The 15,654-nt window shown below is 38.7% G+C and overlaps 1 protein-coding gene across 20 annotated transcripts in view; it reads left to right on the top strand.

Moving 5' to 3' along the window:
- LTBP1 (latent transforming growth factor beta binding protein 1) overlaps positions 1-15,654 on the top strand; it is a 445,556-nt gene that overhangs the window by 111,470 nt on the left and 318,432 nt on the right. For 5 of the 20 annotated variants that reach the window (XM_077959744.1, XM_028831792.2, XM_077959743.1 and 2 more), the window contains exon 1: positions 1,312-1,611. The exons of 13 other annotated variants lie outside the window; for them this stretch is intronic. The gene's annotated coding sequence lies outside the window, so the exon portion shown is untranslated. Of the gene's footprint in view, positions 1-1,310; positions 1,612-15,654 lie in introns of those variants that run through there. 2 more of the 20 variants (XM_077959739.1, XM_077959745.1) reach the window with 2 other exon arrangements.

Raw genomic sequence — 15,654 nt, 5'->3', positions numbered from 1 at the left:
AATTCTGTTTCACTGGTACTAATTCAATGCATTTATTTTTCTTTTGAGAATGGTACCTTACTATAAATGTCGCATGAGGAAAAGCATTGCCATTTAAGCTAAAAAAGTGCTGAATATGACATGCATGTTGGAAAATGTGTGATGCTGTCTTATAATTTTAGCTCGGGTTTATACAAATGAGGGCATTTATCTTGTTATTTTCACAGCCATACACACTTACTGCCACTTGAAGTTATCCTTACAACAGATCTTCATTAATTAAGTTTGTCTTACAGGAGCGGAAGGAAAAGGATGATGTGAATTTCACCTTTGAAAGGCAGCAGTAGGCAATGCAACATTTAAGAAGTGTTTTTTGCCTGTGCCCATAAAAAGCTATATACCATTATGTTGATGGATTTGCTACTTTGTGTCCTATTAAGTATAAAATGTGACCATATATTGTGGATTCCAAGGTCTTTTCTGGTTTGTTGAACACAATAATGCTTAAGATGATGATTTAAATTAGTTTTAATGTACTTGGGTAATCAAGCATACAGTGCTTTGAAGCCACTAAGGGAGAAAAAGAAGAGATATTTCAGCCTTCCCCAGTAATGAGACCCATAAATCAAAAGAACGAACATGGAAACTTCTAGCAAGCCTAGGGATCTAATTTCAAACACCTTAAAAGAGACTCCTTTTTTGGTTTAGGCTTGCCATGTCCGTGGTGCCCAGTGGAAGGGCTGATCTGGAAAATTTGGATAAAAAACAGAGAACCGCTATAGGATTAAAACAATGGAGCCAGACACTCTCAGCCTTTGGATTTGAGAGGCTTGTGTTTAAGAAGTCTGGGCCTGAAGAGGTGGAAATACAGGGGGCGTAGATTCAGTTACAGATACATACATGTTCAAATACCAAATACATGTCATTTAAGGGAATCATAAGATGACTTTGTAAGAGGGAGACTTTTTTCCATTTAGCAAATAATTGTAATAGACTTTTCAAACTAACTCTGAAGTGAAAGTTTGAGCATAAAAGCTTTTCAGCTGACAAAGAGAAATGGCATGAATGTCTGAGAAAAAAACCAGACACATCCCTAAAACAACAGAGAAATGCCTTCTAGACTTTAGATACATCTATGGCAAATAGGAAGACAGGCTATTTCTAGACCTCTGGCAGGAAGACTGGCCTTTTACTCAGTCCTTAAAGGAAGAAAATAGCCAAGAGAAGTTTGGAATAAGAAATCCAAGTTCTTTTACACGTTGTTGGTTCAGGCAATGTCAGAGATTTTTTTCATAGCTTGTCTCTTGGAGGCTGACCTTGGACTGTGCACATGGACCTATTTTTAAACTGTAGACTCCGTTTCACTCCCACATATTTTACCCTTCTACTGTTCAAGTGCTAAAACCAGGGATTATTTAAGTTAGTTTACACTCTGTTGCAGCCTGGGGTGAGAATTTAGGATTCCAAAATTGTGTCAGAAGTGGGTTGAGAGGAAATAAATGTGGAGAGGCTAAATGACAGTAGTGGTATGGACCATTTTCCTTTGAATTTCCCCCTATTTTTAAAATACTCACTGGAGTCCTAGGATACACACAGATAATTGACGTATCTGTAGGGATATTTGCATTCAAGGTAAGTTTCTTTTGATTTTAGTAACATGTGGCTTTTGATTATTATGGAGGACAATGTAATCCCAAAGTATAATGGTACAATTATTTTGCCATTTAGGTTTATATCTTAATTTGGGCTTTGCTTAAATCATCTTGGGGGGGGGGGTGTGTGTGTGTATGGAATGTGTGTGTATGATATATGTGGGTAGGTGAGATAGCGAGGGAGGTAGGGAGGGAACTTTTAAATGCTGTTAGTTGTACTGAATTTTAAATTCAGATTTGTGTGTGTGTGTGGAAGGAAATGCATTTGTCATGGCTAACTGTGGTCTTTAATAGCAACGTGACTAGAGCGTGAATTATTTTCTTATTCAAAGAAAAATGAGGGGATCAGAAGGGCTACTGGTTTTCAAACAAAAAAAATAGTACAAGGGTTACGTTTTTAAAAAACTTGTGTGTTATAGTGATTGAAATTTTCTTGTTTGGCAGCCTTTTCAAAAATAAAAAATTGTATTTCATAAATTTTTTTTTCTGAAATAGCTCTTGCAAACAATTATATGAATCAAAACTGAAAACTAATTGTAGCCATGTATTTGATTATATCAGATCATAGACCAATAACAAGGATGTTTCTACTGAATTGTAGAAACTGGAGTTGGTGGGACACATTCCTTTAACTTTGAGGGATGATTATGGATAAGGCAACTGAAGTGTTTATGGAAGATAATTCAGTCTATATTTAGGAAAGACTTCCTTTTTCTAACCAAATGTGGTGGGTTTTAAAAATCTTAGAAATATATATTACAAGATGGATTGATGATCCTGGTCCATCCATTAATCCACCCTGTTTTCTTAATGCCTTTCAGACTAAGATGCACACATCATGAGTAAGTTTTTACCTATAAACACTTTAGCATGCATGTCATTAACTGGAGGTCAGTATTTGCTTATAGTGTTATTTTTAAGGTGAAATTTACAGTGTGCTGAAATGTACAAATCTTACATGCACCCTTTGAATTTTGAGAAATGTATACTTGTGTGATCCAAAACTCTATCAAGGTAGAGGCCTTGGCCAGTATCTAAGTTATCTCATCAGTTTTCTCAGTCCTACCCCAGAGACAACCACTCTTCTGATTTTTTTCACCATAGTTTTCACTGTTCTAGAAACTTCATGTAAGTGAGATTATACAATGTGTACCCTTTTGTAGAAGACTTTTTACATACTTTTACTATTTTTGGAATTTGTTAATACTGTCGTAGAATAAGCAGTTCATTCCTTTTTATTGTTAGGTAGTACTCCATTGTATAAATATGTGGCAATTTGTTTGTCCAGTCATCTGTTGATGAACACCTGGGGTGTTTCTAGTTTGGGGCTATTATAAATAAAACTGCCATGATCATTCTTGTGAAAGTTTTTCTGTGGACATATGCTTTCAATTCTGTTGGGTAAGTACCAAGGAGTAGAATTTCTATGTATAAGGTAGGTATGTGGTTAGTTTTATAAGAAACTCTCAGATGTTTTTTCCAAACCGGTTTACCATTTTAGCTTTTCTACTAAGAGTGGATGAAAGTTCTGGTTGCTCCACATCTGGTCTTACAGTATAGTATTGTCAGTCTTCTTCATGTTAATCATTCTTCTGAGTGTGTAGTGGTATCTCATTATGTTTTTAATTTGCATTTCCCTGATGACTAATGATATCGAATAGCTTTTAATGTACACATTAACCATCTGTATATTCTCCTTTGTGAAATGTCTATTGAGTCTTGAATCTTTTGCTCATTTATTATTCAGCTTTTTTTTTTTTTTTTGAGACGAAGTCTTGCTCTGTCGCCCAGGCTGGAGTGCAGTGGCGCGATCTCTGCTCACTGCAAGCTCCACCGCCTCCCGGGTTCACGCCATTCTCCTGACTCAGCCTCCCGAGAAGCTGGGACGACAGGCGCCCGCCACGACGCCCGGCCAATTTATTTGTATTTTTAGTAGAGACGGGGTTTCACTGTGTCAGCCAGGATGGTCCCAATCTCCCGACCTTGTAATCTGCCCGCCTCGGCCTCCCAAAGTGCTGGGATTGCAGGCGTGAGCCACCGTGCCCGGCCAGCTTTTTTTTTCTTAGTGAGTTGGAATTTTTTATTAATATATATCCTGGATACCAATCTTTTATCGCTCTGTCTCATAAACACACACACACCATTTTTTCCTGTTACTGTGTTAGTTTTCTTAACAGTGTCTTTTGGTGAGCACTTTTTAATTTTGGTGCAGTCTGATTTATCTGTTTTTGTATGATTATTGATTTCTGTGTGTCACTCAATAAATCTTTGCCTGCTTTCAAATTATAAAGATATTTTCCTATGATTTCTTCTAGAGCTTTGTTGTTTTAGCTTCTATGTTTAGGTCTAGGATTAACTTTGAGTTCACTTGTAAGGTGAGAATCCAGGATGCTTCATGTTTTTTCTTTATACTGATATCTAGTTGTTCAGGATCATTTGTTGAAAAGAGTTTCTTTTCTCCATTGGAATGCTTTGGCACCTTTTATCAAAAAATCAGTTGATCATATATGTGAGTCTGTTTGGGAGTTTCCAGCTATTCTGTTGATCTGTTGTTGATCCTTATGCTAGTATAGTAATTGCCTCCTTATCTGTGAGACGATACGTTCCAAAACCCCCCGTGGATGTCTGAAACTGTGTATAGTACAAAACCCACTATGCTATGATTTTCCTATCTGATAACCAAGATAGCTACTAAGTGACAAATGTGTGGGTAGCATATGCAGTGTGGATATGCTGGAAGAAGACATGAGTCATGTCCCAGGTGGGACACAGCAGGACAGATTTCACACTACTCAGAATTTAAATCATGAATTCTTTACTTCTGGAATTTAAAACTTACAAATTGTTTATTTCCGGAATTTTAAACTTCTGAATTGTTTATTTCCATTTACTGTTATGAGACTGAAACCATGGGTAACTGAAACAACAGAAAGCCAACCACAGATAAGCGGGGACTCCTGTTCCACACTGTCTTGAGTACTGTAGCTTCACAAGTAAGTCTTCAAATCAAATTGGGTAAGCCCTCAATTTTGTTCTGCATTTTCAAAAGCAGTTTTTGACATTTATAGGCCCTTCATATTGCTGTACGAATTATAGAATTAGTTTATCAGCTTCTTTTTTTTTTTAAAGTCTGATGTGATTACAATTTGCATTGTCTTGAATCTGGAACACCTGGTGAAAACTATTTTCATAATAATACTTAGGCATTATTTGCTTTCACACTCATTGTCTCAGGAGTACAATGGAGTTTTCCAGAGGATACATAATGTGTGATATTGCAACAGATTGAATGCAGAAGCAGATAGGCAAATCAGGCTGTTTTCTTTTTATGTTAAACATTAACGATATTTACAAAAGTGTAAAACAATGCAAATCTTAATAAATTTTATTTTAGGAAAAATAAAAAGTATTTTAACATTTAATGGGCTTGTTAATTTTAAATGAATTAATATTTTAACATTTTTAAATTTTAAATTCCTTCTCTGGTGAATTTTGATAGCTATAAACCATGTAAATATTAAAAGTTTTTTGGGATCCTCAGTTGTCTTTAAGAGTTTCAAGGAGTCCTGAGAATGAAGGGTTTGAAAACTGCTGCCGTAGCTCAATTTTGGAACAGTTGATGCCTTAACAATATTTGTTTTTTCAATCTATGAACATGGTATATCTCTACATTTATGTATGTTTTATAGTTTTCAGTATAGATATTTCTGAACATGTTTTGTTAAATATATTTCTAAGTATTGTGTATTCTTTTTTTCATGATCTTGACTCACTGCAACCTCCGCCTCCCAGGTTCAAGTGACTTTTCTGCCTCAGCCTCCTGAGTAGCTGAGACTACAGGCACCCACCACCATGTCTGGCTAATTTTTGTTTTTTTAGTAGAGACAGGGTGTCACCATGTTGGGCCAGGCTGGTCTCAAACTCCTGACCTCACGATTTACCCGCCTCGGCCTCCCAAAGTGCTAGGGTTACAGGCATGAGCAACTGCACCCAGCCGCTAAGTATTGTATATTGTTTACACTTACATAAATGTAATATAACTTTAAATCGAGTTTTCTGCTAATATATAGAAATACATTTAATTCCATTTAGTGACCTTTCAGCCTGCAAAATTTCAAAATTCACACATTACTCTGGTAACCTCAAACTTATATTGTCAAGAACTGTGAAAGGTTTGAGATTTTATCTCGCTTGCAGGCTAACAAGTTAGCCTCCCACAGTTTCATGGACGCTGACAGAAGACAGGAGAATCCTGGATAAGAGATAAAGAACTTTATTACTCATGGCATAGCAGGCAGCATGAGCTTCATGTTTGGATTGGGTCTCCACACTCCCTAAGCTTCATGGGGTAATGCACAGTAGCTCAGGTAGATGTTACTCATGTAGTAGGTTTGTGTCACAGTTGAGGAACCCTGAGCTTAGGAAATAGCATTCTTTAAAAGGGGCTGCTAGCCAACTTTGCCTAATCTTTGTGCCAGAGGGAGATGTTATTTTCATTTCCCTGAATAGCAAACAGATCTTTCCTTTGCCACAGAAGGAGATACTATCTGTTTTCCAAGACTGTGTGCTATATAAACATTCTTGAAAAGACAGGCCAGAAGAAAAGCTGATAAAGATATGCAGAAACATAGAAGGCACATGGATAATTTTTTCCCAACTTGTGTTGTTGGGATTTTCTTCTTAGTCATGTCATGTCAAATACAGTTAGTATTATGTCATTCCAATATTTAATACTTCTCCCCTTTTGCTCTGTTGTACTAGCCAGGACTGCTAGTGTAATGTAGAACAGGAGTGGTGACAGTGGTCATCTTTGTCATCTTTGCCGTTTGTTCTAGGGTGAAAGTATGTTATTTTACCAATCAGTATAACACATTAACAAAATAATCATTGTAGAAATGGGGTCTAAAATGAGGAAATTATCTTATATTACTAATTTGCTGAGTGTTTTCTTTTATCATGAAGGCTTGTTGTATTTGCCAAATGCATTTTCTGTATGTAGTGTGATCATCAATAAAAATACGATTATTTTTTATTCCTTTATTCTGTCAGTATGGTTTATTAAATCAGTTAAGTTTTAAATGTTAAACCAACCTTGCATTACTAGGATAAATTCCACTTGAGGTGAGGCATGGTGGTTATACCTGTAATCCCAGCTTTGGAAGGCTGAGGCAGGAAGATCACTTGAGGCCATTAGTTTGAGACCATCCTGGGTAACACAATGAGACTCCATCTCTACAAAAAATAAAAACATTAGCTGAGTGTGGTGGTGCATGCCTGTAGCCCAAGCTACTCGGGAGGCAGATGTGGGAGGATTACTTGAGCTCAGGAGTTTGAGGTTACAGTGATGATCATGTCACTGCTCTCCAGCCTGGGTGACAGAGTAAGACCTTGTCACCCTGTTTCGCTACAGAAAAAAAAAAAAAAAATCCTACTTTGTCAGGATGTATTAGCCTTTTTATATATTATGAATTTGATTTGTGGATGCTTTTAAAGGATTTTTTGATATATGTTGATGAGGAATATTGGTCTGTGAGGGTTTGGTATCATCATTATGATGGCCTCCAAAAACAAGTTGGGAAGTGTTTCTTCTTCCTGTATACTTTGAAGGTTTTTATAAGATGGGTTTTCTATCTTTCTTAAACGTTTGTTAGAATTAACTAGTGAGCCATTTGGTCCTGGTCTTTTATTTATGAAAAAGTTTTTGAAAAAATTTGCTTCACTAAATATAGGATTATTTATATTTTCGGTTTCATTCTGTGTCCTTCTTTTTATCAGTCTGACAGATGAAAATAATCTGTTTTAAATAACAGTGAGGTTAAATATTAGTAGTTTATGGCTGTTTGCATTTTTTTCCTCCAATTTTTAGGCCAGTTTTCTATTAGGTCATGTATCTTTTTCTTGTTGAACTCTTTATATAATACTATGAACTTTCTGATATCTGTCTGTCTACTAACCTATAATCAATATTTTCCATATTTCTCTTTTATTTTTGTTTATATGTATTTGCTATGCAGAATATTTTAAATTTTATGTAGTCTTACCTATTAATTTTTTCTATATGGTGTTTGGCCCTAGTATTGTAAACTTGTATTGGATCACAACCATGCTCACTTGTTTATATGTTGTCTATAGCTGCTTTCTTCCTATAATGGCAGAGTTGAGTTGTGGCAGAGACTGCATATAGCTCTGTGATCACTTTTTACTGCTGCTTGGCACACCAGAAATCACAGTTACCACAGTTAGAAATTGTCAGTGTTTTTAGTGACATCTGTTTTACCTTTCAGTGACATTTTATTTATTTTTTAAAAGTGTAAATCCTTGATGTCAGAGGAACAGAAAAGTAGACTTTGAATGTCATACTTTAAAGGCACAGTGGAGTATGGATTATTTTGTTTATAAATTAGATGGCAAAGCATTGTGTTTATTACGTAATGAGACTATAACTTTGTTAAAAGAATATACAGTATGCTGACATTATCAGACTAATCACTTATCACAATATTTTAAACTCACATAAATGCAGTGGTGAAAAACTAGAAAATGTAAAATCAAATATCTCATTATAGCAGAATTTCTTTACACAAAAAAGAAAATTCAGCTGCAAACAAAGGAAATTTCCAAGTGACTCCTTTGTTATCCAAGTCAGGAAAGCCATTTATTGATGGTGAGTTAATTAAATCATGTTTGATTGCAGCAGCTGAAGAAATGTGTTCAGAGAAAACAAAATTGTTTCAGACTCTTCTTAGCCGTAAGCACTTTGGGAGGCTGAGATGAGAGGATTGCTTGAGTCCAGGAGTTCGAGACCAGCCTGGGCAAACTAGAGAGACCCCATTTCCAGAAATAATAATAACAGTAAAAAATAGCCAGGCATAGTGGCATGTGCCTGTAGTCCCAGCTACTCCAGAGGCTGAGGCAGGAGGATTCCTTGAGCCCAGGAGGTTGAGGCTGCAGTGAGCTATGATCATATCACTGCCCTCCACCCTGGGCTATGGAATGAGACCTTGTCTGAGGGCTAAGATTTATTTTTTTCTGAACAGGATAAACTGACTTCAGCTACTATTATTGAAGACTGAATGGCTTTGGAAATTAGCTTTAGCTGCAGAGTTGATGAATTCAGCATAAAACTATAAGGCAAAGCAGTGCTTATATGTGAAAGTTAATATTGAAGTAGAGTTGCTTAGATGCCACCTAACATTATTTTAATCACTAGTAATATTAAGATGCTTTATACACTTCCTACGTTGTCAAAAGTTAAAATAAGAAATGATGTCTCCGTTTCCATACCAGTTGTAGCAGATACATTTTCTTAGCTCAACTAAGTACTGTTGACCTTCCATATCCACGAGTTCTGCATCTGTGATTTCAACCAACTTTGAATCAAACATATCCAGGAGAAACAAATGGCATCTGTGCTGAACATTCACAGACAATTTTTGGTCATTATTCTCTAAACAATACAGTATAACAACTATTTACATAGCATTTACATTATATTAGGTAATGAGTAATCTAGAGATTATTTAAAATATACAAGAGGATATGCATAGATTATACGCAAATAGTATGACATTTTATATTAGGGATCTGAGGGAGGTCCTGGAACTAATCCCCCATGGATACCAGGGGACAGCTGTACCAGCAGTGCTTTTGGACCACAATGCAAGTAGAAAGGAAATTTCTGTAATTCAAAATCTGTTTAACTGTGTAGTTGAAGAGCTTCCACTTAACTTTAATTGCAAGTGAAGAATCCGAAATGGTAGCAACATACTAAAAGGAGAATATCAAGAGAAGAATATAATAAAAATTTTTAAATGCCATCCAAGTAATGAATATGCTTAAATAAAATCATATGCTCCTGGATAGCAGTATTTTTTCCATACACAAATAGGTGTGTGAAAAGACATTTTCAAAGATGAAATATGTAAAATCTCATTACAGATTAGCATTAGGAGAGTAACATTTGTGATTCTTATTTTGTGAATTGGGGGGAGGGTGTAAACATATGTTTTGATTTCTCTTGAATAAATGCCCAGGAGTGCAGTTACTAAGTCATGTAGTAGTTGCATGTTTAGTTTTTTTTTTTTTTTTTTAACAAAAAACATTATTTTTTAGATAATTTTTAGGTTCACAGCCAAAATGAAGGGAAATAGATATATAGCCCATGTACTCCCTGCCCCCAAATGTGCACAGCTTCTTCTGTTATCTATTACCACTCCCACATCAGAGTCAGAGTGGTAATTTGTTATAAATGATGAACCTACATTGACACATCATCATCATCCAGAGTCCATAGTTTATATTGCTGACTCTTGATGTTGTACATTCCGTGAGTCTGGACAAATGAATAATGGCATGTATCCACCATTATAGCATCCTACAGAGTATTTTCACTGCTCTAAAAATCCTCTATGCTCCACCTATTCATTCTTCCTTCTCCCCTCATCCTTGGCAACCACTGGTCCTCTTATTATTTTGATAACATTTGCAGTTGATTTTGATCATAAGGAATACTAACTTTGAGTCCCAATTAAGCACATTGTCATCCCTCTACCAAAAGAATATCATTCTTCACATTAGGAGGCTTATATACAAATAATTATACTTTGTTATTAATATTATGTTTTGAATTTTGTCAATGAAAAATGTGTGTGAAATTGTTTTCTCTCAATAAGCACCCTCTATGATACCCTCAATATTGCCTTTTGGCCCACAACTAAAGTATATACTATATGGGTCTTTATTGAAAAAGTTTGCTAACCCCTGATTCATATCACTGTTTAACTATTCTAACCATTTAGATCAGAGAATGAATGTTTTTTGTGCCTCAATAAATGTCAATTTCAAACACCAACAGTAGGAAAGGAAATTGTGTTTGGGGCTCAGGTTATTTTGCCCCAGAAGTTATGCTTACTTAAAGTTTACTCTTGTTCTGAAATTGTGTTAAGTTGTCTGGGAGAGGCCTGAGCAAAATACACGACCGTTGGTTCCTCTCCTTGTACTTGTTAGGTATCCCTGGTAGCCTGAGACGATGGCCCCACTCAAAGCCAGACTTCAGAGAGCTTGGACTGAGGAGGAAGATACCCCTGGCTCTGTGCACTGATTCCTCCCTCCCTGCCCTGCTCCATTCATACCCACACCCTCTCCCTGTAGTCCACATCTCTTCCTCCTGTGCATGGGAATATCTAATCACTCAGTTCCTAAACTTCTGCAGGTGAAGCACCCATTCTTTTCGTTCCCACTGATGATCCATTTTGGTCTGGAGGATAGTGTTGTCTCCTAGGAAGTCAACAAGCAAGTCTGAGCTGCCTGCGCAAGTTTTTACTGTTTGCTAAGGCATCTCTAGGATGAACAGGGGGCAGGTCACTGTTACCTGCTGACCTTGAAACCCTTGGTGTGTGTGCAGCACAGCCTGGAAGTTGTCAGTCGAGATTATTCTCAAGTCTCATAGACTCAGGTTCCTAGCACAAAAATCTGCATCCAGACCAGTTATCTGCTCACAAAACAAAGTTGAAGAGAACAAGAATGAACATCATGCAGTCTCGATTTTTGCCTCTCGGTTCTCCCTTGCCCCCATTTTCATCCACAAATGTTTACTGTCTTTACCATTTGTGCAATCTTAATTTCTCTGGGTTATTTATAGGGAGTGGGTGGGTACAGTGCTCATGACTTAGAATGGAAGACAGTATTCCCCGAAGAGCTCTCAACAGCTCACAGTCTGAGAGAGACCCTGTGGGTATTTGGTCTGTTGATCCTGTTGAAAAGTGAGCATAGCATGTGGGAAAGTGACTCATGGATGTGACTTCACCATTGCCCTCCTTTTAAACTTCTTACAGTGAAAGCATAACCCAGTTCTGACAAAGGTTTTCAGCCAGGGCTGGGCCTGCCTTTGACTCAGCGATGTGTCACATTCTCTCTGCCGGAAACTCGCATTCTTAACACCAGTCATCATGGTCCTGGCAACACACTTTTTGGAGAGGTGTTGGTATTTGGTGGATTTATTTTCTTTTCCAGCTGCCCACAAAAAACAAACTCAGAAATATCTATTTTTTTTCCTTTGAAAAGTTTGTTGGAATAGTATGTCATTTCTCCATCTGGAGCTGTTGTTGCTTTGCCAAGGATAGTTTGCTTAGGGCCATGGCAAGGTGACGGTGGCCCTAAGTGAAGGGTAAAATAACTGGGGCGGCATGCCTGTCTGGGATGGTGAAACCTCTGAGCTGCTGTCAGGCGGTGGGTGGCTAGCCGTGGCTGGTGGCCACAGGCCCTCTCTTCAAGTGTGGCTAGGATTTGCTTAAAGAAGTCCTTTAAGTTCCTTAAGTAATGTCTGCCCAGTCACTCACCTAAGTGGATACCTCTTTACTGTTCAGTGATTTTGTGCCAAGAGAATGCCTAGACTTGCCAGCCCACATTGGAAACTTCCCAGAAGCCCAAGGGCCACACCTAATTTACAAGAACTGGAGCCCCTGTTCCATTCCTTGGCTGCTGCTTGCAGCTTATGGGAGAGGCATGTTCTAACGGGCTCCTTTCCTTCTAATTTGTAGATCCTGTGCAGACGGCTCCTTGAAGGCAGGGCCATGCCTTTCTTGTATGTTTTCCCAGAGTGTTGAGCTCAGAGAAGACCCCAGTAGAGAAGGCACTGTGGTGTTGGAGAGTAACAGCTGTCTAGTAGTTAGGGGAATAGGGTCAAAACTCCACGTTGGCCACCAGCTATAAGATCTTGGCCCAGTCAGTTCATTTCTCTGGGCATTTCCTCATCATCCAATTTCTGGGCTGAGTGATTCTCTAAAGCAGTGGTTCTCACTCTTGCTAGATGTATCAGAAACACCTGTGAACTTTTTATTCTTTAACCACACATGATCTGGCCACAACCCCATAGTGGGTTCAGAAAGTCTGGGTGGAGCTTGCAGAGTAAAGATTTTTCCAGAGTTCTTTATGACCAGGGTTGAGGGCCACTATGTGCAGTCCCTCCTGTCTTTTATGAATAAATTTAACATCTGACTAGATAAGCAATGGGAACAAAGAGTGAGTCATTAAGGCCACTTCCAAGCTCACTCACGTGGTTTTGGGTAGGTCTTGTTCCTCACGGCTTTTGGCAGAAGGCCTCATTCGTACCTCACTACCTGGACCTCTCCATAGGACAGCTAGCTTGCCTTCCTCACAGTGAATGAGAATGTGGACAAAGTAGAAGCTACAGTCTTTTTGTAATGCAATCTCAGAAGTGATGTCCCATCACATTTGCCATATTCTATTCATTAGATCTATCTCGTACTCAAGGGGACAGGATTCTGCAAGAATCTGGACTACTAGATGGTGGGATCACTGGGTGCCATCTTAGAGGCTGCCTCGCACAGCATCTAGGAGGTGGCTGCAGAATGGATTTTGGAGCAGGAACGGGGGAAGATATGCAAGGAATCAGCAGGGTGTGGTCCACAGACTAATGGAAGGAGGATAGAATTCAAGTATGGGCTAGGTTATGATGTCGTAACAACAAGTCATAATCTGAGGGGCTTGAAATAACAAAGATTTATTTCTTCCTCATGCAGATATTCATTACAGGCTGTTTTGGGCTCTGTGCCATATCATCACACGTGGGACATGTTCATCACAGGTCATTTGGGGATTCTTCTTTATGTCATTTTTACTGTCGGACCCAAGTTGACAAAACAGCTTGAATGTGGAAAACCTCCAACTGTGCTTCTCCCACTATACTCTCACAAAGCAAATCTGACACCGGATGTGTGGGGATTTCTGCCCACCAGCACGCAAGCAGTCAGTTCTGCAGTGCGTACCGACTGAGTGTCCTTTAATTGAATTCTGACACTGTCTACCTGGAGACAGCATCGGATCCCACAGGTTCAGGGCTCAGTCCCACGAGACGGCCCACCATTTCAGATACTGGTTGCAAGTCTGAGCCTCTGGAACTTCTGACCAACCAGCCTCAAGTTGGGGTTTCTATGATCTGCTGTATGGGTTTGATTAATTTGCTAGAGCGGCTCACAGAACTCATGGAAACACAGGTTTACCAGTTTATTATAAAGGATATTGCAAAGGATACAGATGAAGAGGTGCTTAGGGAGAGGTATAGGGGAAGGGGCACAGATCTCCCATGTCCTCCCGGGATGCACCACCCTCTAGGCACCTCCACATGTTCAGCTATCTGAAGCTCTCTGAATCCAGTCCTCTTCAGCCTTTTATGGAGACGTCATTGGATAGGCATGATTGAAGCATGGAGTGGGGAAACCTACCAAGGCCTGTCCAGATTCTTCTCAGCCTCCCTGTGCAGCATTCCTTCCTCCAGGGTCTGGGGCAGCACTCCTGAAATAGGGGCCTTAGGACCTGCAATCAGACAAGGAAGGTCCTAGAATTTGTTCATGGTCAGTTTCAGGACAGAAGGGCAGGGGGATATCTGAGTATGTTTTTAGTTTCTAAGGCCTTTCTTGGGGAGAAAAAGGTGCAGGTGAAAGGAAGGCAGGAGAAGGTCTGTGAGAGAGAGATTTATTTTCTGAGGCCTAAAAGTGCCCCAACATGAGGTGATAAGGACTATGGGAGTTATGAGCCAGAAACTGTGGATGAAAACCAGTATATTAATATGTATATCATAGAGTCAACGCAAGGACTGTTGGAAACATTGCTGGTTGCCATGGCAGAGGGAAAAAGTTATGGAGAAGATTGTATTAGCTCTTAAAACTTTAGCCTATGTTATTTCCATTCACATTTCATTGGCCAAATTATGTCATATGGTCTACCATCACTTCAAAGGGGGTGAGGATATGTACTCCTGTCATGTGCCTCGAGAGTGGAAGTCTGGAGATATTTGATTAGCACCAGTGACACCCCTGGTGGGAGTAGTCGGTAGGGTTGCCCTCCACAGAGCCAGGCAACGTGACCACTGAACATGGTGTTTGGGTTGGCATTCATGTGGTCATTGTTAATCTTAATCTTGGCCAGTTCAGTAGTTGTAGAAAAATGATGTATAACCTGATTACAATGACTTGAGGAGTGAATAAGAGATGAGAAGGTGCAGAAAGCTAGAAGGAAAGAATTGTAGACATTTCTTACCAGGAAGGAAGTTTGAATTACCAGCCTTTCCTCATTCTTTTTTATTTAATCATAGAATGGTGTCACAGTGGTTTTTTTTTTTTTTTAAACCATGTACATGTCAACAGATTTTTCTTTGACTGTAAAGGACTCTGTGCTTTGATAATAATCTCAGAAATGACCAGAGGGAGTTTATCTTGTGTGCACTTTCAATATTGTATTTAAATAGGAAATCACCCCTTTTTACAGTTTTCATCTTAAGCCAAACAAAGTCAAGGTATTATGAGAACTGCAAAGCTTTTTGAAGAAACCTATCATATGTTTATTTTTCTTAGTTTTTCTTTCTTCTTCCCTTATTAACTGGTTTTGGAGGTTTGGAAATAATTAAATTTTATTCAGTCTCCAAATTTGCTCTGAAGCATCAGTTTTTCTTCTTTCTTTTTTCTTTTTTTTTGGACAGAGTCTTGCTCTGTTGCCCAGGCTGGAGTGCAGTGACACAATCTCAGCTCACTGTAACCTCCACCTTTCCCGAGTTCAAGCAATTATTGTGCCTCAGCCTCCTGAGTAGCTGGGATTACAGGTGCCTGTCACCATGCCCTGCTAATTTTTGTGTTTTTAGTAGAGACAGGGTTTTGCCGTGTTGGCCAGGCTGGTCTCGAACTCCTGACCTCAGGTGACCCACCCGCCTTGGTCTCCCAAAGTGCTGGGATTGCAGGTATGAGCCACCATGAGTTTTCCATTTTTGATGAGTTCAGTATTCAAGCAGGAGATGTGAAACTACTTGGCAAATGGTAAGGTGATATACAGATATAAGTCATTTTGCCACTTTTTCCATCAGTTTTGGGTGGCCATGTAGTAACGTTCTGCACATTTTATTTCTGTTGTGAGCTAGTGGTCTGAAGTCGAGGTGCAGACTATCTGAAACTGGATAATTGAGATGTTGATTATATTTGGCTTCACAGAATTTTTAAAAGTAGATTTAACGTAT

Source organism: Macaca mulatta, chromosome 13, assembly GCF_049350105.2.
Source record: "Macaca mulatta isolate MMU2019108-1 chromosome 13, T2T-MMU8v2.0, whole genome shotgun sequence".
Lineage (NCBI taxonomy): Eukaryota > Metazoa > Chordata > Mammalia > Primates > Cercopithecidae > Macaca > Macaca mulatta.
Note: the sequence above shows the minus strand (reverse complement) of the source record. Positions and strands in the feature narration are given on the sequence as shown.